We start from the raw sequence: 19277 nt of genomic DNA on the forward strand, positions 1-19277 counted from the left end.
AATGTCCTTACGAGACATCCTGAGGAACTTGAACTTTAGCTTAAAAGAAAGAAGACACAAAGGAGTTTAAGTTAAGGGAATGGCATGCCCCAGTTTATGAAAGATGGAAAGCAACAGGTGGAGCCGACTAGAGACAAGAAGTGGTAGTAGCCTGAACTAGGAAAGTTTATCACATGAATGGAGAGAAGGGGACAAAACCCAACTCATTCCTCATCTTCCACTCCTGAACTCCTAAAGATTATAAATAATCTCTTGAGGTTTTGCACTCAAGACCTCCTTGCATTCTATTTTTGAGCTTTAGGCTCTATGAATACACAACTTGGAGGTAACACACTTAATCCATACACCAGTTGGACCTTTCTGGCCTCCTACAAAGAATAGGGGAGGAGGTGTTCATATCTCACTGACTGCTAATTATCTTTACTTTTTTGCAATTGGTCCTATATATTCTCTCTCCAATAAAACAGTTATCCCCACACACTACTAGATATTTTGTGTGAAGCAATAATTTTATTATGAATTCCATTTATCTTCATTTGTAAAAGACAACAGAATGTAAATCTGGTCTCAAAGCAATCTTCGCATAAACAAGTCTGTGAGTAGTTTCTTAGAGAAACATACCAAAGTGAAAGGATAATATAGATAAGTGCCATTATTTAGTACTCATTATTGCTACTAAAACCTTTGGCATTCACTAAAATAGTCTTTTAGTTGAATCTCCTTCTGTGAATAAATTTTATGGATTATAAAATGGGAGGAATTAGAAACTACAAATGAGATTGTGTTTCTCACCAACCCAATAATGATATAGCGATGAACAAAAGCCTCCTTCCCTTAGGAATTTCTAGATTTCAGAATATTCCCTGTTGTATTTTGAAAGTATAGCGAAATCAGTTTTATATTTTGTAGTTGTCTTGAGGGTCAACCAGTGTGGTTTAGAGGAAAGAACATGGCACCAGGAACCAGAGAACTTGATCAAGTTTCTAAAACTGTCGGATCTTTGATTTTTATGTCTATTTGTGAGAAAAATAATTATACCTTTTCCACTGTGTTTTGTGAGAATTAAATGGTTTAACGCCTGTGATAAGGAACAAAAATTCTGTGATTTGGGAAATGTTCTACATCTGCTTTGTCAAATCAGGTAGTCAATAGCTACATGTAGCTATTGAACACTTGAAATATGGATAATGCAACTGAACTGCATTTTTAATTTTATCTAAATTTAATTAATTTAAATTTTAAAAGGCCCTGTAACTAGTGATGACCGCATTGGAAATGCAGCTCTAGGATATGGTTTTAGTTTCAATTATTCCTACTGCAAGTTAATTGAGTCTACACTGCTCTGAAAACCTATAGAATATTGTCTTTGTTTAAGAATGAGTGCTTCCCTTATATGTAGGCAAAGATAATATATAACCATTTTATACACAATTTGCCAGACAAATCAGAATGCAATTGCATTTTTACCCACCACTTTCTTTTTAAAAATGTATTCACTGGGGGGAGTTTTCTCTAATACCACTAATGAAAATTCCCCAGTTGGCCCCATGTAGCTTCTGGTCACTCTTTGATTTAAAGAAAATCCTGTGGTTATTTTAAATTGCAAAATGCAGTTTTGATTCATAAATTAGAATGCCCCGTCCAATATTTCCAACAGCATACCAATCTCCCAGTGTAAGACAGATTTCCCTGCCCCCTTGCTGTGCAATTCTACAGTCTTATGGGGACAGGGTGCGATGCACATCTTCTCTTTTTCTACCTCACCTCTTCCGTCACCCAGCATGCAAGCTCTTGTTATTGAAGCCTCCAAAATTCGAGAATCAGGGTGGAAAGGGAGAAATAAAATAGAACACTTTTAATCTACTGCTCAGATTGAAAATTGGCTTTGCTTCTGCAATGTTTATTGCTTATACTACATGTAATGTGTGTGTGTGTGTGTGTGTGTGTGTACACACACGTACACGGATGAGCTTTGGGGGACCCTCAGAAGCTTACAACTTCCTGTGGATTGAACAATGCATTTAATTCTTCTGTCAGCTATGCCTCCTTCATCTCCGGTTTTCTAGCAGGAAAACATATGAAGCTTTCCAGGATTGTACAAGGAAGCCAGTTCCTCTAAGCTTAAGGTTAAAAAAAAAAAAAAAAAAATGATCCCATAGTTCTACCTCTCTACATTGGGTTAGCTGTCCAAAAATCATTCTCGCAAAATCCTCTCAGTGGTTTTTCTCCCTTTATTTTTTGTTATAACCTGGAAGTAGGTAAGGAGGTCAAGAACTGTGAAAATACTCCCAGTTGGGATTTTAGTCAGATACCTCTCATTTTTGTATCTGAAATCAATTGTCTTAAAATTTTAGCCAATTTAACATCAAAATTATCCAATTTAACATCCTTTTTTTTTTTTTTTTTTTTAGTTTCAGGTGTACAAAACTATGGAATAGTTAGACATTTATCATTTATATCCCTCACACAGTGATAACCCCTCTCCCCCCATCTACTACCCCCTGACATTGCATAGAACCATTATATTTCCACTGTCTCTATTCCTAATGCTGTACTCCACTTCTTATAAATATATATAAAATTGTAGTTGACATTCATTATTGTTCAGCTTCAACTTCAGGTGTATAGTGCAATGATCAGGCATCTACATCATCCCTGAGGTGGTCTCCCTAATGAGACAAGTATCCATCGGATACCCTACAAAATCTTCAATTTAACATCCTTGATCACTGCACTTGTGTTAATAGTAGCTAAAAACTAGAAATTACATTTAAAAATCATCAATACAAGTCTAATAAATAAACTCTGGCATATACATAACCATTGTGGTAAAATAAACAAAATGAAAGATAAAAGTCATACGATCATATCAATAGATGCAGAAAAAAGATTTGACAAAATCCAGCATCCATTGATGATAAAAATTCTGAGCAAAGTGAGAATAGAGGCACATACCTCAACAAAATAAAGGCCACATACAACAAACCCACAGCTAATATCATACTCAGTGGTGAAAAGCTAAAAGTATTTTTCTTAAGATCAAAAACAAGACAAGGATGTCCACTTTCACGACTTTTATTCAAAATAGCTTTGGAAGTTCTAGCTACAGCAATCAGACAAGAAAAAGAATTAAAGGCATCCAAATTGGAAAGAAAGAAGTAAAACTATCATTATTTGCAGATGACATGATACTATACAGAGAGAATCTGAAAGACTCCATCAAAAAACTGATAAATGAATTCAGTAAAATAACAGGATACAAAATTAATATTCAGAAATCGGTTACATTTTTAAACACCAATGACAAACTATCAGAAAGAGCAATTAAGAAACAATCCCCTTTATAATTGCATCAAAATAATTACCTAGGAATAAATTTAACCAAGGAGGTAAAAGATCTATACTTGGAAAATTACAAGACATTGAGGAAGATACAGATAAATGGAAGCATATACTATGCTCATGGATAGGAAGAATTAACATAATTAAAATGTCCATACTACCCCAAGTAATCTATACATTCAATGCAATCCCTATCAAAATATCAATGGCATTTTTCACAGAACTAGAACAAATAATCCTAAAATGTATATGGAACCACAGAAGACCCTTAATACCAACTGCAATGTTGAGGAAGAAGAACAAAGTTGAAGATATCACACTACCTGATATCAAACTATACTACAAGTCTATAGGAATCAAAACAGCATGGTACTGGCATAAAAAACAGAGACATACGCATAGATCAATAGAACAGAAAAAACAGCCAAAAAATAAACCCATACCTATATGGTCATTTAAGCTATGTCTAAGGCTGCAAAAATATATAAGGTAAAGACTGTCTATTCAATAAATGATGCTGGAAAAACTGGACAGACATGTGCAAAAATAATGAAACTGGACTACCTTCTTATACCATCTACAATAATAAACTCAAAATGGATTAAAGTCTCCAAGGTGAAGACCTGAAACCATAAAACTCTTAGAAGAAAACATAGGCAGTAAATTCTCTGACATTACTCTTAGTGATATTTTTTTCTGATAGCTTTTCGGGCAAGGAAAACAAAGAAAAAAATAAACAAATGGGGCTACATCAAACTAAAGTTTTTACACAAAAAGAAAACCATCAACAAAATGAAAAGACAACCTACTGAATGGGAGGGAATAGTTGTCAATGATACATCCAACAAGGGATTATTATCCAAAATTTTATAAAGAATTCATATAACTCAACACCAAAAAAAAAAAAAAAAAAAAAAAATCCAATTAAAAATAGGCATAGAGGCAGCCGGTTGGCTCAGTTGGTTAGAACGCAGTGCTCATAACACCAAGGTCACCGGTTCAATTCTCACATGGGCCAGTGGGCTGAGCCCTCCACAACTAGATTGAAACGACTTGACTTGGAGCTGACGGGTCCTGGAAAATCACACTGTTCCCCAATATCCCCCAATAAAATTTAAAAACAAACAAACAAACAAAAAACAGGCAGAGGACTTGAACAGACATTGCTCCAAAGAGGACAACAGATGGGCCAATGGACATATGAAAAGATACTCAAGGTCTCTAATCATCAGAGAAATGTACATTAAACTCACCATGAGATATCACATCATAACTGTCAGAATAGATATAATCAAATCAACAAAAAACTGTTGGCAAGGATGTGAAGAAAAGGGAATTCTTGTACTGTTAGTGGGGTTGCAAATTGGTGCAGCCACTATGGAAAACAGTTTGGAGGTTCCTCAAAAAATTAAAAATAGAGCTACCTATGACTGAGCAATTCCACTTCTGGGTATTTATCCAAAGAAATCCTAAACCCTAATTTGAAAAGATATACGCACCCCTATGTTCACTGCAGTGCTATTGACAATAGCCAAGTTATGGAAACAACAGAAATGCCTCTCAATAGATGACTGGATAAAAAAGTGGTACATATATCCAATGGACTATTACTCAGCCAGAAAAAAGAATGAAAATTTACCATTTGCGACAACATGGATGGACCTAAAGGGTTTTATGCTAAGTGAAGTAAGTCAGACAAAGATAAACACCATATGATCTAACTTATATGTGGAATCTAAAGAACAAAATAAATGAACAAACAAAACAGAAAGACTCATATATACAGAGAATAAATTGATGGTTGCCAGAAGGGAGGGGTTTTGGGGAACTGAGTGAAAAAGGTGAAGGGATTAAGAAGTACGAATTGGTAGCTACAAAACAGTCATGGGGATGTAAAGTACAGAATAGAGACTATAATCAGTAATACCTTAATAACTATATATAGTATCAGATGGGTACTAGACTAATTGTGGGAATCACTTTGTAAATTATATAAATGTCTAACCAGTATGCGATATACCTGAAGCTAATATAAAATAATATTGAATGTCAACTGAAATTGAAAAATAAAAATAATAAAAAATAATGTGGTATCTTCATATGCAATGATATGGGTCAATCACCAAAATATATTAAGCAAAAATAGGAAAGGCGCCAGATACCCCATATGCTCAGAATATTTATAACTGGAAGCATTCAAAAGAGACTGAAAGCTTAGCAAGCTATGCTTCTAAGGAGAGGACACACAGACTGCAACCTGGCATTTCAGCTTACTTCTCAGTCTATATGCTTTTATATTATTTGGATTTTTTATTGTATGTAAGAACTACTTTAAGTCTTTAATATCTTTGTAAATACATTTAGGTACATATTAAGGCCTCTATTCATTGTTCAATTTTTAAAAATACTATTTTCAAATTTTCATTTGGCACAAAGGCTCCAACATCTTTTTTTCCAACCCTGACATCCTGACACAGTTGTGTCTAAATCATAGCCCGAGTGAAATGCACTTCCCAAATGACTGACTTGCTTCTTTATAACATCAACCTTTGGAAACTTGAATGAAACATCAAAGATAGAATAAATGAGTCTATATTTTTCAGTAAATAGGTGAGCTATATACCACACATGCTTTCTTTTCCCAGGAGGATACATAAACATAGGTTGGATTTCAGGTATAACATAAAACCATGGTCGTACCCTTTACACCTGGAAAATGAGCCTTGATTCTTGATATTCAAAATCAAGTTATATTTTTACTGAATTTTCAGTTTATCAAAATCATCCACAAAGAAATGGCCCAGTGAGAATGACTGCTCACTTTGCTGGAGACGTGCTACTTTTTAATTAGCAAAGAATAAAGAGGCTCCTTCTAACCCCTTAGTCTGAAGGTCTAGAAATAAATCATGGAGAAAGTTACGGAAAATTAAAAAAAGTTTGGTATGTGAATCAACGCAATTTATTTTCTTTAGAATGGCACAAAAAAAAAAAATGGGAAGAAAAACCCACATAAAGTTTTACCTCTGATAAATTTTTATGAGGTCAAAACTGGCTAGTTTCTAGAAATGTTAGTTTTGTCATAAAGTATTTCCTGTAAATTCAGTCAAGAAGAGAAATTGAAAGCTGTGTCATAGAATTAAACAAAGTTAGGTATTTAGTTCCATACAAAAGTAAGAAGAAATTGAGAAGGAAAATAAAAACTTAGAAGACAACATAAATTACAGCATTACAATAAATATTCTAAAAATGTATTTTTCAGGACAAAGCAAGAGTTGAAATTAGCCCAGATCCCAAAGGCCTTCCTTGGTCCTCTTCCTGCTTTCTTTGCCTGTGGCTGATTTGGTCACGACCTTGGCTTCCTAAAACTCCCCCACCTCTTCTTTCTTAAATTATCCCCCAGTGGTTTTCCTACTATTGCTTTGATCATTCCTTCCCTGTTTTCAGTAGCTCCACCTACTTTACCTGCTTATTTAAACATTGCCGATGGTTTTCTTGCACTTCTCACGTGCAGTGATTTTTTTTTCTTTGAGCTATTGCAGCCTTCCTCATGATTTAATACACCACCTTTATAGGAAAAGCTCCATGACCTTTGTCTCTAACTTGGATCTCTGCCCTGAGCTACAGGATCATAACAGCTTCAGAGTGTCTCCGTGTGGATGCTGCCATATCCTACACATCTCCACACATACCTCAGATCAACATATCCAATGCCTAACTCATCTCTCCTTTCTTCTCTCTACCAACAAAAATGCGTGTTGCTTTTCCTCAACTCTGCCTTTGTTGATGGCTTCGCAATCTTGTTAGTCATATCAGATTAAAATCTTGGAGCTGTCTTAACCTCCGTCCTCTCCCTCACACATCACATCCCTCTACTTGATACATCCTACTGCCACAGTCTTTCTATCCAATGCCCTGGGTTAGCTCCTATAACCTCCTTTCTGGAGTCCCAGTCCATCTCCATGGGACTGATTTCCCACTTTCTCATCTCTTCCTTCCCTAAGCTCTGTTACCACTGCAGATTGAAATACAGCTCTAACCACGGTATTTTGGTGTCTGTCCCTGCTACTCTACTCTAATTGTTCTGGACAAGACTTCCAGTGAAATGTAAAGGACACCTTTCAGTTTTATTAGGGCCTCTCTGTGACATGTGACATTGTTAACTTCTCCCATCTTGGAACGTTCTCTTTTATCTTCCCTCGTTCTACTCTCCATTGGATTTTCTCCTATTTCTCTGGCCTCTCCTTCTCAGTCTCCAGTATGGCTGTGGCTTCCTCTGATTAAACCTTAATGTTATTACTACGTCGGAGGACACCATCATGTGCCTTCTACATTTTTTATGCTGCAATCCTTAACACGTCTGGGAAATCCCATCCACACCCATGACTGTAACACTGCCTAGGGATCAATGACTCCCACAACTACCTATCTCTAACCCATCTGTACTCCTGATTCCAGACCTGTCCAATTGCTTAACCAATTTCTCCATCGGATGGTCATACGCATGTCAAAGTCCCTTGGCCTCAACTGAACCTGTTTCTCATCTTCCCTATCTAGAGGAACAAGGATACCACCATCCCCTCTATGGTTACTTATCTATGTCAGAAACTGAGAAGTAATCCACAATTTTAACCCCTTTCCTGCCTCTGAGTCACTGTCTCTAATCCACTAATTTCGGCAAAATTAATATCTCTAAAATCTACAACACTACATTGCTAATGTGACTTCATTTGTGCAGGCTTTATTTTTTCCTCACCTAGATTTCCACAATAAATCTTACCTGATTGGCTGCTTCCAACTTTTCTATTCTCCCGTCCAATATTTTAAGGATGATATTTCTAAAATCCAGGTTTCATCGATTCAATCTCTTATTAATATTCTATAAGGGTTTTCCTTCTCTAGTATGATATGGTCAGGAGTTTTCGTGGGTAATATGACATATAATTCAAATTCTACACATTTACCTTTAAAAGCAATCAGATCTGTGTAAGATGTTTGTACAACGATGTTCAATGTGGCACTACTCACAATAGCAGACACCGGTGAGAGTAAAGGATTAACAGTAGAGGATTGGTTAAATTATATCATAAACAAATGAGCAATTTAAAATTATGTGATAGAAGACTATGTCATGATAGGGAAATGTGTAGTATATTGTCAAGTGACTAAAATGATTGCGTAACATTTTTTGTAAATGATTCATTCTTAACATATTATAGGCATAAAAACATTATCAGGATATACACACAGATCTTAAAGATGTAAAGATGTAATTATCATTGGTAATTATGATTGTAGTTCTCAAGTTTTCTACAATGAACATGTAAGATTTTTAAAATAAATAAGAAAAGAAAATGTTGTTTTATAAAAGACTAAACTCAGTTGTCAAATTTCTTCAAGCAGTTTTCTTTATCCCCAAAAACATCTTGGAACATCTGCCACTGTGCTCATCCGTCTTCTCACCACAATTCTCCAGTCTGGGTGCGGCATCTCCCCTGTGCGACCCCTGCCTTATTGCTCACATTGTATTACGTATCAATTTTATATATATATTTTTCGCTGCCTCTGTAATATGAGCTCCTCCACCCTTATTTCCTCAGCACTAAGCAAAGCACAGGTAGAGTAACTATTTACTGAATAAATGAATATTGCAGCTCATCTCACAGTGACTCACACTGATCCTTCACTGCCTTCAGGACAAAGGGCACACTCCTCAAGCTGATAGGTGAAGATCCTTCAAAATTAGCAGCAACCTATCTTTTCCTTCATACGTTTGCCCCCATTTCCTGAATTCTACACGTCCAAGCACACCCATCTGTGGGGCGGGATGGTGTCTTTTTTGTTCATGTTGTATTCCACAACTTAGCTCAGTGCCTCACACTTAGTAGATGCTCAGAAATTATTTGTTGAGTTAATGATTGGATAAACTAACTTTACTAAATGTTCTTGTACTTTTCACTTTCCCATATTTGCTAAAAAAAACTACTCCCTTCATTTTATTGTCTCTTTAACTCCCTTTCTCTCATTTCCAAGATCAATAAAGTTTGATCACCTACAAGAATCATGTCCCAATCTTCCCAGGGAAATTAAATTTTCCCCAGTAGAAATATAGCACTTATTTGATACATCCCCTTACTTACATAGCTCTTTTGATGTTATTTAAATATTAACTAGATTGTAAACTTTTAGGAGTTAAGGACTATGATACTTTGATGTCTCTCTTTCCAGTCTGTTCCCACCTATCCTTTTTTATCTGTCTTAATTGGAGTAGACTGAGTAGATATGAAATCCACCACCCCTACTTACTATTGACATAATGTCTCTGTGATTCAGTTTCTTCACCTCTAAAATTTGTTTGACATCATTATATGCCCCCCCCAAATTAATTAAATAAGATAATGTAATTAAAGTGCTTAGGACAGTACTTGGCATGTGATAAGCATTCAATTAATGTCAACAGTTGTTAACAATATTGTTATTTTTAATACAAGTAATACTAAAGCAAATGTCTATTAAATGGAAAAGTCAGTCAACTTCTTACACCATAGTTTGAGAAGCAAGGAAGTTGATTTGAAGTCAAATTTTATACTATATTTTAGAGATTGCAGTGTTCCAAACATATCTGACTCTCCCAGATGCCACAAGCACCCAGTTTTCAGTTACATATGTAAAAAGGTTATTTAATTAGAACATAAATAAGTGTGTTGAGATTGGGGAGAAACAGAAACGCTCATTCATTTTGGCTAGAAATATAACCTGGTATAGATATTTCATAAAGTTGAAGATTCATGTGTGTATGGCCCAGGAAATCTATTAGAAACATTCACTAGGGTAATTCTTACATTTGTACACAAATGACATGTATAAGAATATTTATTCGAGTGCTACTTATGATAACAAAATACCACATAGATATGACTCTAAGTTGTGCTACAAGCATCAACATGAATTAATTTCAAAAGTACAATATTGAGAGAAAACAGATGAATAATGTGTACTCTGATGTTTATATAAATTTTTTTAACATTCAAAGCAATGGCATAGGCTATTTATGGGTACATTCACATAGCAGTAGAAAAAATAAAACAGATAAAATAATAAAAACACACAATGGAGAGAAAATCCACAAAGACAGATAGCAGTAGCCACTGCAGTAGGAAAAGAGAATAGGATTAAAAAGAACCCTTCATTTTAAAACAATTTCTAATATTTTATTTTTTGTGTGCTGGGAGGTGAGTGCACAAGTCTTTTTGATAATCTATATTTAAACATCTATCTATTATGTATTGTAATCCTTTTAGGAAAATATCTGAATTCAGTGCTTTTCCCAATGGAAACAGAAGACACGCAAATTTCCCTCTACCATTGTTAGAAATTAAATCTGGTGGCTATTGTCCTGGCTTGAAATAAAGATGTGTTTGTTTATTCTGAGGAAGGATCCTATAACGAAGTGTCACTTCTGAGGAAGGTGCTGGAGAGAGCCTCCAAGAAACAGTAACATCTTGGGAGGAAGCAGTCAACCTCCTCTTCCTTCCCCCTCGCAACCTTAGACACCTGAAGATTCTCTTTCTTCAGCATTCCTTCTTGAGTGGAGCAGGAGGAAAAGCAGAACTAAGCTGCATTTTAGTGAAGGAGGTGCTGCTGTCCCATTTTTCTGGCCAACTCTGAGGGCTCTCCCGAATTCCAGTCCCACGTTTTTAACAATGAAGCTTCCCTTTGCACCGAGGGTCTATTCATCTCCATTTCAAATGTCCTGAAGTAAAAGCAACGTTTCTTCCCACAAGAAGAAGCTCTACCTCTTGACTCAGTGTTATTGTCATTCTCACAGGCCACCAAGCTGAGAAACTCAAGAACATCCTGCCTGTTGTTTTTCATCATCATCATTTTTATTATTACTTAATTTTTTTTTTATTTTTTTGCATGACTTCCTCATCCCTCTCTTCCATTTTCATTCCCAGCACCCGTTATCCACTGATGCTCAGACTACTAAAACCTGTTTCCAAAGTGCTCTCTGAATTCATGCTCCCATGCTCCAAACCATGTATGCCATTCCTTGGATGATCTTCCTCAAGCACAGCTTTCAACATATTGTCCCTGGGTTAGGACCCTTTTGGAATGCCACCAACTTGAAGCTAAAGTACAAATCCCTTTAAAGCTTCCATAAACGTGAACCTTATTCCAGCATCATCACCCAACGTTCCCTAGGAGACCCTTCAAAGAATACCCAATGTCCCTCCTTTTCAGCTATATATAAAAACAGCCTATTCAACTTCCCATCTTAATTTCTGTACTTGACATTGCCTCTACTTGAATGTGTCCCAAACTTCAGACATTCTAGTACCTCATGATTTTTCCATTATCAAGTACCATCTGAACTTTTTTTTAACTTAACATTTTCTGTAAATCCACTCTGATTTTAGCTCAGATAAGTCTTTTAAAAGCAAATTTCTATTAGTACCAGAAATGGAAAAACTCATGTCTATTGGAATAAATACGCAATAACTATAAAAATAAATGTTTTTCTAAGTTATTAAGTTATAACTAAATACTTTTTGCCTGCTAAAATCATTAAACCTGTTACTTACTCTATTGTTGTTAAAAATGAGGATTAAACATGTGTTAGAAGAATTTTAAAGTCATAACAACAACAACAAAACTTAGTCCTTGAAGAATTAAAAGTAAGTTGAAAAATATAACTTTCTCACTGTGCTAACTCAACATTATTGTTATTGATATTGCCTAAAATTATTTCATCCATAAAAATGTTGGGAAACTGCTCTAGATGAGATATTCTCTTCATCTTTTTCTGCTGATTTCAACTCTGTACATCCTTCTAGGCCTGGCTTAAGCTCCACCACTTCCCAGGATATCATCTTGATATTCATTTTCCATGACCTCCCCTTCCTCTGGCATCTGGGCACATGTTTTTTTTCATGTTTTGGGAAGTCACTCCACTCTGTTTTTGAGTGACCCATAAACAAGTTTTCGAATTTATTTTGTTCTGAACTCCAATGATTATAGTTCAAGCAAAGATTTATGGAGGCATGTTTTTAATCATAATACTGAGCATCACACCTTCTAAGGAGTGGATAAACGGACCAACAGTGATACTGGGAATGGCATGAGTGATTGATGGAGTCGCATCTCCTCCCTTTAGCTTTTTATAAGTATGTATCTCCTCTAGGAGAAGAGGATCCCCTCAAGGGCTATGCCTCTGTCACTCTTTAACCCCAAGGCCCTGTCCAATGGAAGAACACTGTAGAAGTGCTAAAAATAATTGTCGAATAATGACACTTCCTAGAGAGAGTAAACCATAGATGGCATTCCACAGCAAACCAATGCTGCCCTTTTAAATAGTATACCATATTTATCAAGTGCTTTTGCAGCTTCCCTTCTTCTTTGTTTTCATTCTAATGCTACCCTACACTTGCTGACATAGCTCCTCAGAGAGTTTTAATTTAAATAGTACATCACATGCAAAACTTTCTACATGCATCACAAATACAGGTTGCTATCACCTTCAGCTATCACCAAATACCACAGAGGATACTTAGTTTTAATAGATAGTTAGGCATATGTGTGGTTTTTTAAGAAAAGATTTTCCAAAAATTCAGACATGCTTTCAAGTGTAAAATAAATATAACCCCAAATTGTCTTTTGTCTTCCAAATTAGCCACTTTAAGATAAGATGGTGTTTGGCGCATCCCATCTTAATAGTCTTTATTATCTTTAAGACAGAGACACATAAAAATAATCTGTTTACAAAATGCTACAGGGAATGTGAGACAACTGGCATAAATAATATTTACTTGTATATAGTTTTCAAACAAGTTGCACCAAATAATTATGACTTCATAATTCCTCTATCTGTACAGTACCTATGAAATCATATTAAAAATCCCTATTATGAATGAGAGATAATCACATGATTAAGTTAAGGAAGGTATAAAAGGATCACCACAAAAGTTGAGGAAACTTTAAGAATATACCAGAAATGCATCATCATAGCTAATTATTGTTATGCAAAACTTAGGCATGAACATAGTTGATCCAATATCGGTCCTGAAATTAGACCCACTGAAAATGGACTTAGATATTTTTTTTCTGGAGTCAGGGATGCCTTAATAAATAGGAGGCACCAGAATTTTCACTACATTCTCTATCTTTTTTTAAATTGTAGTGAAAAACAAGTAACATAAAATTTACTATCTTAACTATTAAGAGTACAGTTCAGTAGCGTTAAGTATATTTATACTGTTGTGCAACCAATCTCCAGAACGTGTTCAGATTGCAAAACTAAAACTCTGTACCCATTAAACACTTCCTATTCCCACCTCCCCCAACCCACTGGCACTCAGCATTCTATTTTGTGTTTCTATGAGTTCAACTACTCTTAATACCTCACATAGGTGGACTCATACAATATTTGTGTCTCTTTAATCTGTTTTTGAAGTCTAATTGAAACTTAATTGGGAAGAAGCCAAGTTTATCCTCCGTCTGTTAGTGCCTAACCATTTATTTAGTACAACACACTATACTGATTTCACTATATTAACCCAATGAAGTAGGTTTTATATCGACTTCACAAGTGAGGAAACTGAGGCTCAACAAGGTGACGCATATAGTTAGAGGACACACATCTGAAGCTTGGGGCCAGTGAATCCAACTTCATCTGACTTCAATGCCCACAGTTTCTTCAATACACCTGGCTGTTTCCTGAAATATTTAAAATTTTCCGAGGATTTCAACCATATACATATTTGAAGCAAACCAGAGTCTTTTTTTTCACATTTGATTTTGAATGTTGCATGTCTTTCTCCTTTTTTTATAAATTATTTTATTGTAGTCTGTGTCTCAAGGTATTATTCTATGTGTCGAAGTTTGTTCTACACCACGTCCCACAAACTCACAGAATATCAATTACCTTCCTTTTTTCCTTTCTAGGCAGGGCCTGGGAAGAAGCATTTAGTTTGTTCAATTCTTCTGGAAATAGCCCAATTTCCTATATGTACCATATATCAATAGTGAAGAGAATATTAATTTTTAAAAACAACACTTACAGTTGTGGAAATGAACCCAAGTCTCATCAGTCCAGGAACATTATGTTAGTGAATGAAAGTCACTCTACGACAAGCAAGGACTCTCTTCAAGCGTGTCTTGCTCTGTGTGCGGCACCTGACCTGCTGCTTACTGAGCCACCTGGGACTAGAAGTCCTCCCCGTGTAGCTTCAGGCTGCCCGACCAGAAACCCTAAGAGGCAAAACTACAACACCCACAATTCATACTCCTCACCTGAAACCAGGAGAAGAGGGTGGATGGCTACAGTTTCACCCTAGGAAGGAAAAATAACTGGAAAGGCAAAGCAGTACATAAAAAAATACGTATCAGGTGGGTAGATCTAAGGGCAATTTGTAAATACGAACTTATTTCTGTAAAAGGAAACAAAAGTGGTTTGATGTTTGCCAAAGAGTAAGCAGGCACCCTCAGTGTTGGCAAGAACTGAAAACTCTTCGTGCAAACAAATGCTCATGCAGCTGTGGAACCGGCCCCACCAGATTCTCCTTCAGTGATTCAGAGCTAAAGCTGCCTCACTGCCGACCTGCCCACCGAGCAGGTGGATGAGGGCTTTCCAGATGGGGATGGAAAGCTTCTGATTCCTCCTACATCAGCACTGTAATTGTCACTCAGAGGGGCCACCGATATAATGCAGACCTTTAACCCTTCATCTTCCAAAATGCCCTGGAGTTTTCAAAATGTGCTTTAAAGTGTAAGATGGATGATATTTCCTTCCATTTTTCCCTTCCATTTCCTCATTTTGTGTTTTCCTTCTGCATATTACAGCATTATTTCCGATTGCTTACAATTCAAGACAAGAAAATTGGGGGTGGGACAGGGTAAAATAAATTTTGAGCCAGGGGTAGGATAAAAAGGCTACACTATGCCTTGGTGGTGCCAGAAAAATGATAAGAATCGCCCATCAATGGATGGCCTGCTTATACAATGTTCCAAAAAGGCCTGTTGGTTAAGCAGAAGAATCACACCTCCACAGCACGTGACCAGCCAGGACCCAGATGGCAACACAAGGGCTTCAAACCCCCTTAACCCCATACCATAATGCCTTGTCTGTCCTCCTGCCGTACACTGAGCTACTGTCTTGGAGATGGAGGAGGAGGCGGCGAAACTGAAAGATTGAGAATAAAAAAGGACTTGCCCAAAAGATTACTGAAGAGAAAAAAGACTATGGTGGACTAAACTGGGAGTTTAAAATCTGCTTCACCCCATCCACACTCTAATGGTGACAACCAACATGCAAGCTGAAATGCCAGTGACTCAGGCCAGCCTGGGAGATAAGGGGGAAGAGAGCACTTAAGTGGCTAAACAGACACAGCTATCTGGGAGCTGGAATTAGGAACTGGCGACACAGAAGCAGAGACAGCAGAAACACTGTCGTGTTGAACAAAAGCAGCTGTGAAAACAGTGCCCTGCTCTGGATGTGGCTGTCGCAGCCGTGGAGACTACAGCCCAGGATTCTCAGTGATGGACATACACACTGAGGTTTCTCAGCAGAAACAACTAATTTATCCAGTAGCATTACTGTATTTTGGCTGCTGCTCTGGCTTCATAAGTCTTGTGCCCGATTCTCCAGCCTTCCCAGCAATTGTGGGACTGGAGTTTGGTGTGTCATTCTTCAGTGTATACTAGCCAAAGTTATTTCTATTGTTTGGAGCTAAAAACTCTGACTGCTACATCTAACGCAACTGTTACCTCACTGTAATAGATACAAAATAAGTGGCAGTATTCCCCCACAATATTTAGACTCCATCAGATCAAGGACTGGGTCATATTTAATCTCTAAATATCCAAAAGCTCCACAGTGCCTACCCATGGTACAGATTTGTTGACCTAAATTGAACTGACCAGCAAAATGGGGAAGCTTTGCTTCAAGTTCCTTCTACCTCAAAAATTCTCTGACCACATGGAAGCTGTTAGCTATGTTAGTTACATATTAATGCAGGGGTAATTTTTTTTCTATTAATGCTGCAGCTAGTTTAGAATTTGGACATGACTCCCTCTCGGTATCTACTAGGGAACAGAACAAGTGAATTCTTGCACCCGGAGGGGAAATCAAACACACAAAAAGTGGTTTAAATATGCCCATGCTGTTACTTAATAATCAAAAGGGGATTTTCCTGGTATCCTTCAATGACCTATGTTAAATGTCACTCCTGTTTGGTCCCTGTAGCACAAATATACCAAAAAGAGTAATAGGAAACAGCCATATTCCCCACGTGCTCAGATTTTTTTCCAGTATGAGGCTATCTTGGAAAGAGAAAGGCCACATTAGCAAGCTTATATGAAAGTCCCCCCTGGAGTTTTTTCTCTGTCCTGTTTCAGTCTGTATGTTGCCTCTGACATCCTGGTTCACTTTGTCCCTGAGTCATGATCACACGGTAACCTTCCAAAAATAGTTAATAACTGTGCCATTTACCAGTTACTTTCAGTGAATAGCTCAAATTATAGTAAAACGTTACGGCTAAAGTTAACCTCGGTCAGATCGACCTTATTTCCCTAGATTAAGAAAGCGAGCCAAGTTGTTCTTACAATTTCATATTTTCCTTCATTACCTCTTTCTGGCTCCTGATTCCAACTGTAAGATGAGTCATCCATAAATTGACCCCCACCAAGCTGCAGTTTAGAAGTTCATCACTGTTTTCTTTCACTTCTTGCTTTCAGGGTAACACAAGGAAATCCATGCCAGCTCTTCCAAGAGTTAGATTTCCATGCTGCCCTTTTGCTACTCATCAACAACAGAGAACCCTCTGTGCAGTTTTGGCTGGAACGTCCATGGAGTACTTGCCTCATAACCTAAAGAGTTGTCTATTTATTGACTTCTCTGTATTTTTATTGGTACAACTGCCACTTTCATACCACGACCGCGCCTTGGAAAAATCTTCAGCTGCCTTTACATCAGCTTCCTGGGATCTCACATGCATTTCCAGAAAATTTTCAAAGTGTATATTTGTCTAAGTCCTAGGAATGTATGGACTTTTGTGTCTCTTGATTAAAATAGTGATTTGTGCATTCCATTAACAGATGTGTGTGTACAAGCATACAAATTACCTCACCCACTTTAGGGGGAATAAAAGAGTTTACTCTGAGTCCCTGGTATACTAGATTGTAAGTTATTTGAGAATAAAATACCAGCTTTTGATTGTGTTCTCTAAAACTCATAATCTACAAGCCAAGACAAGGGGATGGCAGATATTCCTAATTTGTGTGCAAACATAGTTTAGATAGCATACACACACACACACACACACACACACACAACCTGTTTCTTAAACATTTTTAAATTTTGCACATAAAAACAAAACATTTTTTAATGTTAACATCCATTCACATTCTGCTGTGTGCTGTGGACACCATCAATGGAATTTTTCAAATCATTTTTCTGTCAGTTTGATGCTCTGAAAGCAGGTAGCAGTGTATTTCATATTCTGGGAATACTGCCACTTATTTTGTATCTTTCTAATAAGTATTAAACCACAGTGTGATCTATTCTCTATCTTGGGTTTAAGAGATTGAACTCCCTAGAGACACAGACAGGCTTACCGACAAGATGCAAACATCTGGTGCTCCCCAGCATAGAAGGAGACTGTCTTCAGCCAATCATCCTCTACCACATAAGGATTCCCATCTGGGATGTCAGGGCCTTTATGAGGTTGGCCGTTTGTATTTCCACACATTCTCCTGGTGCTAACAAATTCATTCTGAGTGTATTTGTTTTCGATTGCTGTCATAACAAATTACCACAAATTTAGTGACTCAAACCATGCAAATTTATATTCGTACAGTTCTGGAAGACAGGAGGCTAACAGGGTCTCACTGGGCTGCAACCACAGCATCATTATGACCACATTCCTTTCCGAAGATGCTGGGGGAGACTCCACTTCCTTGCCTTGTTCAACTTCTAGCGGTCATCCGTGTTCCTTAGCTTAGACTCTCCCTCCTCCAGCAACAGCAGGTTGAGTCCTCTCAAGTCACATCTTTACGATCCTGTCATCACATCAACTCTCCCTCCCTCTCTGTCTCTGTCTCTGTCTCTGTCTCTGTCTCTGTCTCTGTCTGTCTCTGTCTCTCTCTCTCTCTCTCTCTCTCTCTCTCTGTCTCTCCCTCTCTCTCTCTCTCTCCCTCCCTCCCTTTTTCTCTCTCTCCCTCCTTTTCCCCCCTTTCTTTCCCTGACAACAGCTGGGGGAGCTTCTCTGTGAAGAACTCACTCACTGATTACACGAGACCTCCTGGATTCTAACCCCCGTCCCCCACCCACCTTAAAGTATAGACCCTTAATCACACCTAAAAAGCCCTTTTTGCCATGGCAGGTAATATATTCATAGGTTCTAGGAATGAGGGTGTGGACATCTTTGAGGGGCCATTATTCTGGCTACCACGCCAAGTTTCCACTTCAGGAAGTTATCTATATAGTATTCTAAGGGTAGAGTTGGGTCCCTTACAAACTTGTCACTGGAATCAAGAGAAAATATTTTTATGTGCAAACAGGACCAGTGTTAAGAGAATGTATGTAATTGAAAAGGCATAAGAGAGGCCCTGGGTCCTCCAACCATCACCTGCCTCTGCACTGTTACCCACTATTTCATTATGAGAGACCCATGATTCAGTTCTAAAAGGAAGTGCTCTCAAGAGCAAGTAAATTAATTCAATAAGTCCTTATTAAAATGGAAATATACCTTAGAAGGGTTCCCATGGCAAGGATTCATCAACCACCTTTCTAGTAGGGGTTAGTGGATGAAATGGGCGGAGTCGGGCGGATAAAGGCAGCGCGACACTGAACAGGATCCCCTGTAGCAGAAACTCTACACAAGTTTCGCTCACATCCACGTGAGAAAGGAGGGTCTCTCCCGACTCCCGAGAGACTCTAG

General features: G+C 37.4%; 1 protein-coding gene across 3 annotated transcripts in view; it reads right to left on the reverse strand.

Annotated features, from left to right (window-relative positions):
* The window catches only part of MACC1 (MET transcriptional regulator MACC1), a 66257-nt gene extending 51604 nt beyond the window's left edge, over window positions 1-14653 (reverse strand). For 2 of the 3 annotated variants that reach the window (XM_019727466.2, XM_019727441.2), the window contains exon 1: window positions 14400-14650. The gene's annotated coding sequence lies outside the window, so the exon portion shown is untranslated. Of the gene's footprint in view, window positions 1-14399 lie in introns of all 3 variants that reach the window. The other variant, XM_019727460.2, reaches the window with a different exon arrangement.
* Window positions 14654-19277: the final 4624 nt, after the last annotated feature.

The sequence above is a fragment of the Rhinolophus sinicus genome, linkage group LG09 (genome assembly GCF_036562045.2).
Source record: "Rhinolophus sinicus isolate RSC01 linkage group LG09, ASM3656204v1, whole genome shotgun sequence".
NCBI classification, from domain to species: domain Eukaryota; kingdom Metazoa; phylum Chordata; class Mammalia; order Chiroptera; family Rhinolophidae; genus Rhinolophus; species Rhinolophus sinicus.